Source organism: Anopheles aquasalis, chromosome 3 (assembly GCF_943734665.1).
Source record: "Anopheles aquasalis chromosome 3, idAnoAquaMG_Q_19, whole genome shotgun sequence".
In the NCBI taxonomy this organism is placed as follows: domain Eukaryota; kingdom Metazoa; phylum Arthropoda; class Insecta; order Diptera; family Culicidae; genus Anopheles; species Anopheles aquasalis.
The window spans coordinates 26071596-26084095 of NC_064878.1; the positions used below are offsets into that span (position 1 = coordinate 26071596).

At 47.0% G+C, this 12500-nt stretch overlaps 1 protein-coding gene across 2 annotated transcripts in view; it reads left to right on the plus strand.

The window, feature by feature from the left end:
- The first annotated feature begins 1898 nt into the window (after window positions 1-1898).
- The window catches only part of LOC126575529 (synaptotagmin-11), a 16002-nt gene continuing 5400 nt past the window's right edge, over window positions 1899-12500 (plus strand). For both annotated transcript variants that reach the window (XM_050236255.1, XM_050236256.1), the window contains exon 1: window positions 1899-2414. The gene's annotated coding sequence lies outside the window, so the exon portion shown is untranslated. The remainder of the gene's footprint in view (window positions 2415-12500) is intronic.

Genomic DNA, 12500 nt, shown 5'->3' on the forward strand with positions numbered 1-12500 from the left:
AGCACATTCGAAAGCTTAGTGAATCAGGGAACTACGGGGGCGAACAATATGTTAGCGACTGCTCCAATGATATCCAAAACTCATCATTCGCTGTTCCAAACATGTTTGTTCGGACGTATAACAAGCCCTCGCTTATTGGACCTAACAGCTGTTCCGTCGAGCTGATCCTCTCACTCTCTCTCTTTTCCAGCCTTATGCGCCGCAAATGCCCGGGCAAATCACGTTCACCGGGGGTCGCGAATTTGCCGCTGCTTGCCTTGCGTGGCATAGGAATCTGGTCCGCGAGCCAGCTCGTCCTACCATCCATGAATGACGCACGAATTGCCAAACGTGGCCGGTAACGTGAGTAGCTGCCGGGATGTGTGTGGCCCACCGAAGGTGCTTCCCTCTGACGAAGATAAGGGGCGAGTAAAAGAGATAGAGAGGCGAAAAGGACGCTAAAGTTCCGCCGGTGTTAGGATATCGCCGCGCGTTGAGTTGGCGATAATGCGTGGTCGTCCCAGGGTCACATTTTATGGTGGAAAATGGAAACCAATATGTTGGAAAAAGTAAGCGCAGAAGGTTCCGTCCGACACATGCACGCCAACGTATCCGGTGGCCACACACCCGAAGAAGGCCAAAGCCACCCAGCAGGCAGGCATTTCACACCCAGGGCTCCCGGTGTTGGTCGCCATTCGTGTGCTCCGAAGAGTAAATGGTGCCCGAGCGCTTGTGAATGGTGGCAGGACATCCGGTCGGTCGGTCGCAAGTAACTGAGAACGAGAGTGAGAGAGAGATGAGTACGAGAGAAAGAGAGGGCATTCTTGCCCGAATGGAATTTTCATTCATTACTAGCATTTTCCGGCGGCGTCACTGAAAGCTGGAGGCTGGCATCGCCTTTCGGTGGCTTCGGTGGCTTCAGTTGTGTTGTTTTTGCCATTCTTACCCCTCGGCCCCGGGGAGGGTAAGGGATTGGGAGCACATCTTTGCCGAAGCTTGGGCAGGCTTCGGCCAATGCTTCGGCCAACCCGAATACTAATGCTATTGAGAGTTTTGTTGGTTTTGAAAATCCGTGCTTGTTTGCGTTGCAAATACTGGCGTACCGGCGTGCAGATGGGAAGTGGAGCGGGGATCGGCAAACGTTGTGGCCATAAATTGTGCAGCGGAAAAGAGATGGGCTCCAAGGTTCGGATGTGATTACAGCGTTGGGTACAGTGATGGTTGAGTGTTGCTCAACAAGGATGCAGGAGACTCTATCTCGTTTGGTGGACTATTTTGTGGACTGTTTGGTGTTGGGTTAATGTTTCACATTTTTTAAAAACATACATTGCAATTGTTAAGTTTAGTTATTTTGATATTTTTTGTTCAACTACTACTTTCACTTAAGATCACTTAAAAAGTCTAAACAGTGGAGAACGCACAGGTTGAAACAGGATGTGAAAGCTTCGGTAGCCATGTGATGAGAATGACTGACTACAACTCAGCCCCTCAACTGGCAAGGCGACGCTAGCTGGAGCAGCCACTGAAAAATGCCTCCATGCCACTATTTCTACAACACTTAAATCTCCTCTTTGCAGCACGGGACGAGGATAAAAATGGTGCCTCAGTGTGCCGCTTCAACCGTTATCACCAAAACATACCGCGTGTCTCTCACGGTGACGGTGCGCCAAAGCTCGGCGCGAACCCGACCAGCGAACGCGTTGTTGGGATGCTCGGCCCGAATGAAAGCAATGACGTTGCCAACGCACCGAGATGCCGTTCAGTCGCCACCGGACAGCTGGATCGCACGGATCCACCCCAGCTATATTTGCTGCTCCTGGTTCCGGGTTGTTCTACGACCGTAAGCTTTTTGCAGCAATCGAAAACCGGCGGCCGAACCGCCGTCGAACGTTCGTTCGTTCGTCCTGGCCGAAGTTACACGAAAGCTCTAGACGCACGCCGGACAGGATCCGGCCGGATTTATCGCCTGTGCAAGCCAAGAAGGAACAGCGTGCTCTAGTGTGTGCTCGACCACTGGCAGCCAGGTGTACAGAGGCTCGCGCACCGGTTCCAGCGTGCAATGTGTGGCCGCAGAGCGTACTGGTTGGTGGTGGTGTAGTGCTCGTGCAGTGGTCAGTAAATATTTACCAACCAGCCAAAACAATCACGCTCCAGGCGCATCCAGGTGTTGAGTTCTGGTGCGGTTGTTGTTAGACAAACGTTGGCGTCGCAGTGGATAAGAGCATTGTAACGAGATGATGTAACGGTGAAGGTGTTGACCATTGGTGCTGTGTTGCTGTTCAAGTGGCCGCTTATCAAAGGACTTCAAATCGCTGGTACGGGCTCACCGGAAGGACACTTGCGGGGGTTTCAAGCGTCAACTAATGCCTCGTCTGTCTCGTCGGCCCTGACGGCATGTTAGTTATTGCGCGAGAGAAGAGATCATCCACCTAAAGGTGAGGGTTTATCATATCACTTACGTAAGGAACACATCGCATCGCTCTAACAGCTGTTTGCTGGATGTCGCCCGTCCCCTCTCCCGCATCCTTCCACTCAAACTATTGCGTTGTTGAATCCAAGCTTCGCATAAACGGAAAACCCTAGAGCTCGAGTGGTGCTCGAGAGTTGAACGTCCTTGAACGGGGTTTCCCCCAGCGGATAGGCACCGCACGGTGGCCATCATTGGAGTGTGTTAGATTGGCCGTAGGATAAGCAATCAGCCGCCTGCGGGGCCACGAGACACGAGTATCCTGTTTACTGCTGCAGTTTGCTCGTCGATACTACACCCAGCCGATAGAGAGAGAAAGAGAGAGTGCAGTGGATGGTCGGATAAGGCGGGGGAATGCGGGAACGAAAGGGTGCAAGCGACAGGTCCTTGAAGTGGGTTTCCACCAATTATCTCTTTACGTGTCTCGCCTTCGGTTCCCTTGCAGTTGGTTGCACCCCGCGCCGGGTGCTTGTTTGCTGTGCAATGGACTGTCACTAATGAAGGATGAAGGAGCATGCGATGGGGCCCTTTACCATTCAGCGTATCCAGCAGGCGCGCTTCCTGGCCATGTTGCTAGGTGTCCTTTTTGGGCAACTATTTTTTTTTTAGAAAGTTGGCTCAGTAGATCCGAAATTATCACAAAGCACAAGTTTTTGGGGTTTTCAACTGATGGTTGGATGAGCAATAATTGTTTTTTTTGTAGATATCCTCGTGGTTGAAAAGTCCTTGTGAGTCACCTTGCCGTTAGGTATTCCGCATTATTCTGCTTGTGAGGGATAACGAGACCGCTGTGGCTTTAAAGGACTTCGAAAGCTCTTCCTATCGCTTGGTGACGCCTCTTTTATTCCTTTTTATTGCTTCCGTGTAGCGATAAAGTGACGAACCAGCTTATCGCCAGTCAGCAAATCCAATAAAATCGAGCTCACCGGGCGAAGGTGAAGGAAAAGAAGCGAAAAAAAAACGCTTCGACGGATAGGCAGGCAGGCAGGCAGCCAGAAGGGAGTTCGATCAAAAACCTGTCCTTATCAATCGAGTGGCCTACCGAGCGACCTGAAAAAAAGATGGGAAATTGTATGAAACATTCCAAAGAAGGCATGATACACGGTAGGAGCGAAATGGAACGACTTAACTCCTGTTACTTTTTGGATTTCTGGATCGGCAATCCTTAGCGATACAATCTGTTTGTTGTAAATTGAGTTACATTCGTGGTCGAATGCGTTAAACAGTGAAAATGAATTGCACGCTTTCTTGTGAGTCCCTTGGTCTACTCGCCTTCCCCCTTCCCAGGCTCACATTAATTTTATTCGACCGTTAAAACTACGATCAAAGTCTGACACGATAATCCATTTAATGGTGTTGTGTGCCGGCCTCCACCCTTGCGCCGGATGGGATCACCGGTCGGTCAACGAATATTTCAGCACAACATTGCAGCCGAGCGGCTGCCGGCGAACGCCGGATGCCCTTTTCGCTTCAACGCGGGTTGACAAGTTTGCGAAACTAATCAGTAAGTTGATCGGCCTGACGAACAGCTCTGCTCCAGCTTTATAAGGACGCACATTTGTGTTCGTTGAGGCGTTACAGCGCGTGCCAGTGGAAGTTGCATAACTTTGAGATGCGCCACGTCATGCCGAACGCTAACGAAACGTGCAGAGAGTTACTTTTTGGAGCAAGTTGCGCGGTGCACAGCACCGAGCATCGACATAGTTCCAGGTTATGTTGGTGGTGGTGGCTCTGGAAACTCTGGCCGGCCTTACGAGATGTAGAACTGGCAGGGCTCGTGTTTTGCAATGCCTCAGTTTGGTGGAAGCATCCTGGTTGATTGCAGGAGCTTGCTTCAAATGATGGTCTTCTAGCAGCATAATGAAAGGCAGATACTCCTCCCAGTACTACGAAGTGAGAAAAACAAAGTGGTACAAACACAGCAGCGTGACGATACTCTGCCCTTTAATTTGGATCATAATTTAGGGCGTTCTACGTTGCGGCTCGGGGTGTTTTTGGAAACTATTCGCTCCACCTAAGATCGTCGGCTAGTGGTCGATGCTGCTGCAGTCGAGGACGATAACGATGATGAAGGAAATGATAGCGATGGTTGTCCTTTCAGATAGCGGGGCAGCGAAGAGATTCACATTGATTACGGTCATTACCGTCCACTTGATGCGAGCGGCTTTCGAGGCAAGTGAACTTGAATCACTGAATGGGGGTTTGGAGCTTGTGGTTCCGCGAAATGGAAGTCTTTTTCGCTGCACACGCCACAGATTGGCATCCCGGAATGTGCCATTCATTGATTGCCAGTTTCTTTACGGTTGGATGAGACGAGAGTGCCGATGTTGAACGCAAACTGCCTGTTAAAGCTGCTGCGCCACGGACGTGTGTTCGGATGGTGGCCACACTGTTAGTAAACCAGCAAACCAATTATCTGGTCAAATATTTGTCACCATAACATCGCTCCGAAAAGAAAAACCCATCAAAACGCAGAGCAGCCGTTTGCAGCCGAACGGTTCGGGGAGCTTTTAAAGCGACAAAAGCACATAAAATGTCCCCGAGAAGCGAACCATAACGACCATGGAAGGCCACGGGAGGTTGAAAAAGAAGCCGAATAGTCGGCGAAGTGTTTGAAGAGCTCGCTGGGCATTAATAAGAAGCTAAACCGTAAAACGGCGCAGCAGCAAGCTGCTTATCGTGCAGGTTACGAGGATGCGGAGGTGTTTTTTATTTGATTTGTCGTTGAGACTGAGGCAACAGTGATTTTTTGGCAGCATTTTTGGCAGCATACTTTTCGTAGGTCGTCCCGCAGTCCGTCGCTGTGGAATGTACAATATTAATCGAAATGTTTTGTTATCGTAGCGTCGTAGCGTGATGGTGCCGTGAAGTATTGCGACTCATTCCCGGAACCGTTGATCCGCGAGCGATGAACAATGTTTATGAGTCGTTTTGGAGGAGGTATGTGCGTAGGATGTTGGTAGTAGCAGTCGGTCGTTCGGTTCGGATTGAAGCAGTAAGCATTGTAGGATTGCAAACAACAGCTCCACAATGCATCAATGCTGTTCACAATCAAATGTAAAAAACGGTTTAGAGGTATTAATAAACTGTATTTTATTCATAGACAGCCTTGTGGCTGCTGCTTTTGATTCTTTCTGTTTAAATTCTTGTTTAAATAAGATTCTTTCTGTAGTTCCAGTTATTTACTTATTTTATTTGTCTTAAACAATGCACTTGAAAGGCTTGATCATGCTCCACATCCAGTGGATAGGGTTTCAATTTCGTGGTTTCCTGAAAAGGCATTTCATCAAAAGAGTTCCTGGTTTTCCTATCCAGTGATTACTCGTTTACATTCCCGGAAATCTTGCCAATTTGTTTTGTGTCATATGCTGGACAGCAAAGTATTGCTGAAAATGGAATCAAGTTGAAAAAAATTGAAATGTAAAAAATTGTTCTTTGAAAAACATGTTTTTCGAGCAACAAAAGGCTTGCAACATTACAAATTTATAATTCAAGGAACTCCAGCACGTTCACCACGTTTAAAAATATTTTATTTGGGAGATCTTTACTGATGGGCACGATCAAGCGCTTGAAAAGTCCTATACCACATCTGCACAGATTTCTTGTACTTATATTAAATTGCATTTATGCCGCTATATCATAAATAGAACAACTGTTTTTAAATCTCCTGTTTGTTCCACTTTCATGGTTCAAATTATGTGTAAAATGATAATTAATTAAATCAAATCGCTAAGTTGAAAAACAAATGCCCCTCATTAATGCAAATCCATTCCGTTCGATTATATGCATCGGGGCGCATAAGCATAATGCAAATATCATCATAAAATGCCGTAGAAGCACAAAGACCCTTTTAATCTTTGTACACAAAATGGCACACGCTTGGCAAATCAAATCATCCACCATTTCCACCGCGCATATGCAATGGCTGCCATCGACTGTGCATTTCTGGCCAGCTCGCGTTACACGGTGTCATTCATTTGGAAACCATCCACCGATGCTTCACTTTCTCGCTGCATTTCAGCAGTGAAGCCATTCAACAAATCACATATTAACTTCATGTGTTTTCGGCAAAAAAAGACCGTCTAGTGACGATTTCACGGGAGTAGTGGCTAAACGGATAATACCTCAGCATGTCAACCGTTGAGACAGACAGATTCACAGCAAGCAGATTCACCATGAACCAAACCCGTTTTCCTTTACCACTAACGGTTTCAGTTGAGGTATTGTTGCGCCATCATCATCATCCAACCCTGATATGATGATACCGAGAGCACATACATCATCCGAGAATCCGTGTACCGTACCGTGGACTTGCTCACACCTTGGTGGCCATCCAGGATGCGGATTAGTGGCCTCCGTTGGAAGGGATGGTTGTTCAGTAGGCAGAAGGCAACCGACGCCACGACCGTCGCTGGTGATTTTTAGTATGAGGCACGGGGAATCATCCACTCGTAAAGTAATTTTCCAGTTCATTAACACGGTCGTCTGTCACATGTAAGCCCCTCTTGTCTCGAACACGACTCGGACACGTGCTTCATCGGCTACGGAGCCGTACATCTTGAAGCTTGGGGCGTCTGCCAGCCGGTAACCGATTCATGTGTTCAGGACCGGTCAAGCACCGGTCAGCGCTAATGCATTTTATGTCCGGTGTGATTGACATTCCTTCCGCTGGACAACAGGAAGGAAAGAAAGGGGAGCAAAAAAAAAGGTAATAAGTGATGGAGGTTTAAGTGTGATTAAGTTTCGTGTTTCAGCACACTCCGTGACAGATTGCAGTCTCTTGCAGGCGGAAGAGTGTGCTGCCAAGTCGAACAACTTTATCTGAGTTCGAGTCTCGGAAGGCCTTTAGGGGAATAAAAGATATTTAAATAAATGGTCCGAAGGGGCACCAAGGGATGCTTCTTTTTCGTAGAAATGGAGCTTGGCCGCCATGCCATGAATTGCTTGCTGGCGTATAATTGGCCGCAACAAAGAAGCTTTGCAAAGCTTGGCCGTAATCGCCATACTTATGCATTTTAATGCGACTTTCCACAGTGCCTTCAATGTCTTCAAGTTCCTTCCGGGAACTGCGGCCACCGGTAGAAGACGGTGCGAGACGTTTGAGAAAACTCCTGCTCCGTGTGCTCCCGTTAAGGCAGGGTGGCTCATTAGAATGATAAACGGTACAATAACGTTGGAGCATCAGCTGCAGCGCGCAATGGGCGCCATTCAAGTCAACCGAGACTACAATCTCTGTAATCTCTGCATCGAATGGTTGGCTCGTTGCGAACAGATTGTGTCTCGGTGGGATACAGCATTGCGGTGGAAAATGATGGGAAATGAAATTGTGTTTTGTATTAAAATTAAACAAAATCCCGCAAAAAACATTATTCACAAAGCCACTACAAACAAACGAACTGTGCGAGAATAAATGAGACAGATCAGTTTACCAGTGGTTGATGGTGGTTTGTAACCGAGCGATCGGCGAATCCTGATATCATCATCATCTGGCTACATGTGCCATTATGAATTACAAATCAATCTCGCGTAGCTCATCGAGTATCTACATATTTCATTAATTATGCTCAATTTCGCTCCCATTGTTCGCAGGCCAAGCGCAAACCACTGTCATCCGAATGGTGCGACACCAGAACGACATTTACAGTGTGCAAAAAAAGTTTATCCACCCCTGGCATGAATCTTACATTTTGGCTAATTTTTCATGGAAACCCTCAGCCTATAAATTTGTATCACATATCGATAGTTTTGTTTTTTATTCTTCTTTATTATGCTTTTTACATTTTTCAACAATATCTCATAGAACTAAAGATATGACAAAAACAGTGAAGCAAGGTAAGAAAAACACGTTTCTTTACGCTTCTAACGTGCATAACTCCATTATTTTTGGCGATAAAACCATAAAATAGACCTCAAAAGATGTTTTTGGGATTAAACGAACTGAAATGCATTGTTGAAATTGAGAGAAAATATGGTTAATTGATTATTGTCGAGTAAAAACTATACAATACCATAGAATGAAATACATAAGGATGGATAAACTTTTTTGCGTGCTTTTTGTTTCGAATATTGATATGCAATACGCATTTTTAAGCGCAGGGTTTTCATGAAAAATTAGCCAAAAATTTAAGTTTCTTGCAAGGGATGGATAAACTTTTTTTCCTTACTGTATGTGCGGTCCGTGCTGAAGGGGATGATGCTGCTACTGCTGCTGCTAGTGGCAGCCTGTTAGTTTGATGTATTTGTTTTGCCACCATAATATGGCTTTATTAATTCGGACGAACATCATCGGTGCAGATGGACAATATCGGTCGCTAAAACCCACTAGCACGGTGCACCCCCTTTCATCCCCCCGGGGGTTGTTTGATTGAAACACAGGCATCTCATTAGCTGCCAACAAAACCGGCACTCGGGAGTTTGAGCTAATTTCCAAACGTCAAACCACAAACGACTATGGTTTCCTCCGCTGGTGGTGAACCATTTACTGACAGCGGATAGCACCACAGGCCCGCTGGGTCGGACGGACTCGTGATGGAGACGGGCGCCTCCATCGCCAAAACACCCAACTAGGCGTCTCCATCGTCACGAGGACGGCGGTGGTGGCCATGCTGGGGACGAGTTCATTGGAACCAATTTGATTAATCTCACTCGCCCGCTTTCCCTCTCCCGGGGGCGCTGGCTCTGTGTGTCCTCGATTGTCTTGTAGACTGGCAGACCAGCATCCAGTGACTGCGACCCCCTTTTATGGTTGGGGCGCGGTTGGGCTTCGTTGCGTTGCCCATCTACCCAAAAGGTCATCCACCAGCGGGTGTAATTGACACATTTATGCCACATAATTGTCGTGGTGTTATGGGAAACCCCGGACGGGAGGCTGTCCTGGTGCTTAAACTGGTGACGTGCGCGGTGATTCCGGGAAGGGAAGCAAACTAATTGTTGGTGTATCAGTCCAGGGCTCTGGACTGATTTCCCAGCATTATCTTCATCATGAGCGCTGATTTAAATGAAGAGAAAGGCGGATCACCGGCATAAAGACCGGCATAAAGATAGTCGATAGCTCTCGAAATCGATTTCCGATACATTTTCACCGCCCAACGCCGGTGTGAAGAGGGGAGACCGTGTGTGGAAGTGATAAACGTTTTCGTCGAGGAAATCATATCGAGGTGATAAGCGATCGTTCTCCTCGCCGTATCTCGTGCTTTTGCGTCATTGCTACGTCAAGTTTATTTTCGGTTTCCATCGGGAAGCTATCAAATGGATCAGAGGGGGAGGGGTGGGTGAACCCGGTTGGCATGCATGGTAGATAACGTAAACGAGCTTTTTCCCTGAGTCTGTCGCTTCGATATCTCTTAATCACTTTTGGGGCCGGTGGCGAATAGAACTAGGCGAACGGCACCCTCTCCGGAGTGGCTTCGGCTTCGGTTGCGGAATGTTCACGATTCATGCATTCAAGCACTATCGGTTCCATCGATTGGTACGTCCAACAGAAGCTCACTGGACAGATGATTGGGAAATGATCTGGATTCCCCTTCTGTGTCTGTTTTCGATAGATTAATCGGATACACACCCGGCTATCGTTTACGGCACACATTGGAATGCTGATCGGATGGAGATTCAACAAAAACGGGGGGTTTATACAATCAATCACTTTAATACCTTTGTTTTGCTCGTGCCAAAACCCTGTCCACCCAAAAGGACCTCCGTGGACTGACTGCCGGGTACGCAAACCCTCAGTGAACGCCAGAGAGAGAGAGAGAGAGGGCGAACCCCAAGGGTCGAGGGGTTGATCGTGACAGAGTCTGAACGTTGATTGAAATTGATAGCCGTTTTGCGTGCGATGAAACACTCCCCCATTGGATGAAGAAGAGTGGGTGCTCTTCATCCCTTCCACCCATATCCTGCTCCTGATGTTTGATTTTTAAACAGCACAAAACGTAGTCAATCGTCCATTCCTTAGACACGGTACGCCGTCTTGAGAAGGTGGTTCGTGGAAGGTGAATTTCCCCTTTCCTGGATTGACGCCAGGTGGCACTGTCGATTGTTTCTACTTTAAAAGTCTCTATAAAGATAACACAAAACAACCGTGCGAAGGTAGTGGTTTCGGTTCGAATTGGAGGCGAAGATAATCTCTTCTGTGTACCCCCGGAGTTGATCGCACGACCAGTTTCCATCGTTATCACCCCGTTCAGGGCAAGGGTTCCTTTTGGCGCAAAGAAGGTGAAAAAGGGCGCAAGGATATCTGCTGGATTAGTTCCTCCTGGTTGGCCCCGCGGTGATGCTCGGTTTAATTTATCGCTTTTCGTTGATTCGACCCCAGACTGGTCAAGCGTGCACCGAGCAGTCAGAGAGAGCGTCGGAAGAGCGAAAGTCCGAAAAGAAAACAAGAAAACGGAAAAGTTTTCCTTCTGGTAACTGTACGTTGGGTTGGGATTGGACGAAATGTGCGGAATTTGTCGAAGTGCAACGCAAGGGGGAGGGTGAAAGTGAGAATTTTTAAGAACAAAAGTTGGCACCGGACTTGGACGTGGACTTTGTTGCACTGGTGGGGATACTATTGGTTGTGGAGAGAGAGAGAGAGAGAGAGAGAGAGAGAGAGAGAGAGAGAAAGAGAGAGAGAGAGAGAGAGAGAGAGAGAGAGAGAGAGAGAGAGAGAAAGAGAGGTTACAAAAGGAACCCTTGGAGAGCGAGTTAGGACTTTCCTTTGCCGCGTAGGAGTTGGTCTTTGCATAAATGAACCGGGAAACCAAAGGTAGCGCAGATACAGTGGAAAAAGGGGTTTTGTTTTATTTTGCTGCTTCGGATGAGTTCACAAAACCGTTCCTGTTCCCCATCGCAAGCGTTTCCTCTTCCTCCAGCAACTAGAGGAAACCTAGCTTGTGGCAATGGCAAGGCGAAAGCAACGCTTTAGATTTGTTTGTATTATTTACAGTAATTAATGTGGTCGCGTGTAAAGTATCTTTAACGATTGTTCGTTGTTGTTCGCTGAGAATTTCCTTTCAGTTTTGTGCACTCGTGGTAACTCTGTGCTTTTTTGATATGGTACGGAACGTTATTCTGAGTGCATTCATAAAACGTGACTTTTTATCATCAAAACAGATGTCCTCGACAGAAGTAGCTCTTCTGAAAAAATGTCATCTTTCGTATGGATTGATCTTCAAATAAAATGTACTTCCCCGAACGGTTCTTTTCCATCTGCAGAGTCTGGTTCGTTATACACCAAGCAACCCAGAGTTATTGGGAATTTTACACTCATTAGTTAGGAGAGGGAATACTTTTCCCTCTCCTTGCCAAACACACCCCATCTTCCGTACCTTTGCTCCGTTCAGTTGGCTTCAAGCTCCCCGAAGGACGTACGTACAATCAGATGGAAATTCATTTTGATATATTTAGCCTTCTTGGAATCGAATTGAATTCATGTCGAATGCACACATCAGAGTAGCCTTTTACTGTTGGCATTCACCGTGCGATTGAGTTTTAAAAATGTCTCTGCTGCACCCAGGTAGGCGTCGTCGTCTCGATAATAGAATGCATAGCAAGATAGACATCATATGGGTGGCCTGGTTGGTCAAATGAAAACGGTAATTCTTAAGATATTTTCGAAATAATTATTACAGTTCTTTAAAAATTATTACAAGTAGATCTTATCAACATTCCTTTCTGTCTCTCTCGAACTAGGCTTTCGATTTCCTTCTCCTTCAGATGATAACATCGTTCAGAGTGTCCATGTGCTTCCTTCAACCTTGTATCCTGCTTCTCGGGAAGTTGAACTGCAGGACAAGGATGGAACACAGAATTGAAAGTTATTAGCTTCCGCTTGTCATCATTGGGACAACCGGGAGCACTGTACTGGCTACATCCTACACGCCGCGCACGCGACCAAACTCGTCGCTTTCTCCGCTGCTCAAGGATACCGTGGCCACCAACCGTTTTTATTTGTGAGAAAGGAAGGGGTTGCGATTGCGGTGCGATAATTGGCATCCCTTGGTCCCCTCCTTTTCTCCCAGATACTCCACGAGTGTGGCGACGAGGAAAAGAATAATTGAATTACTGTTCCATCTAT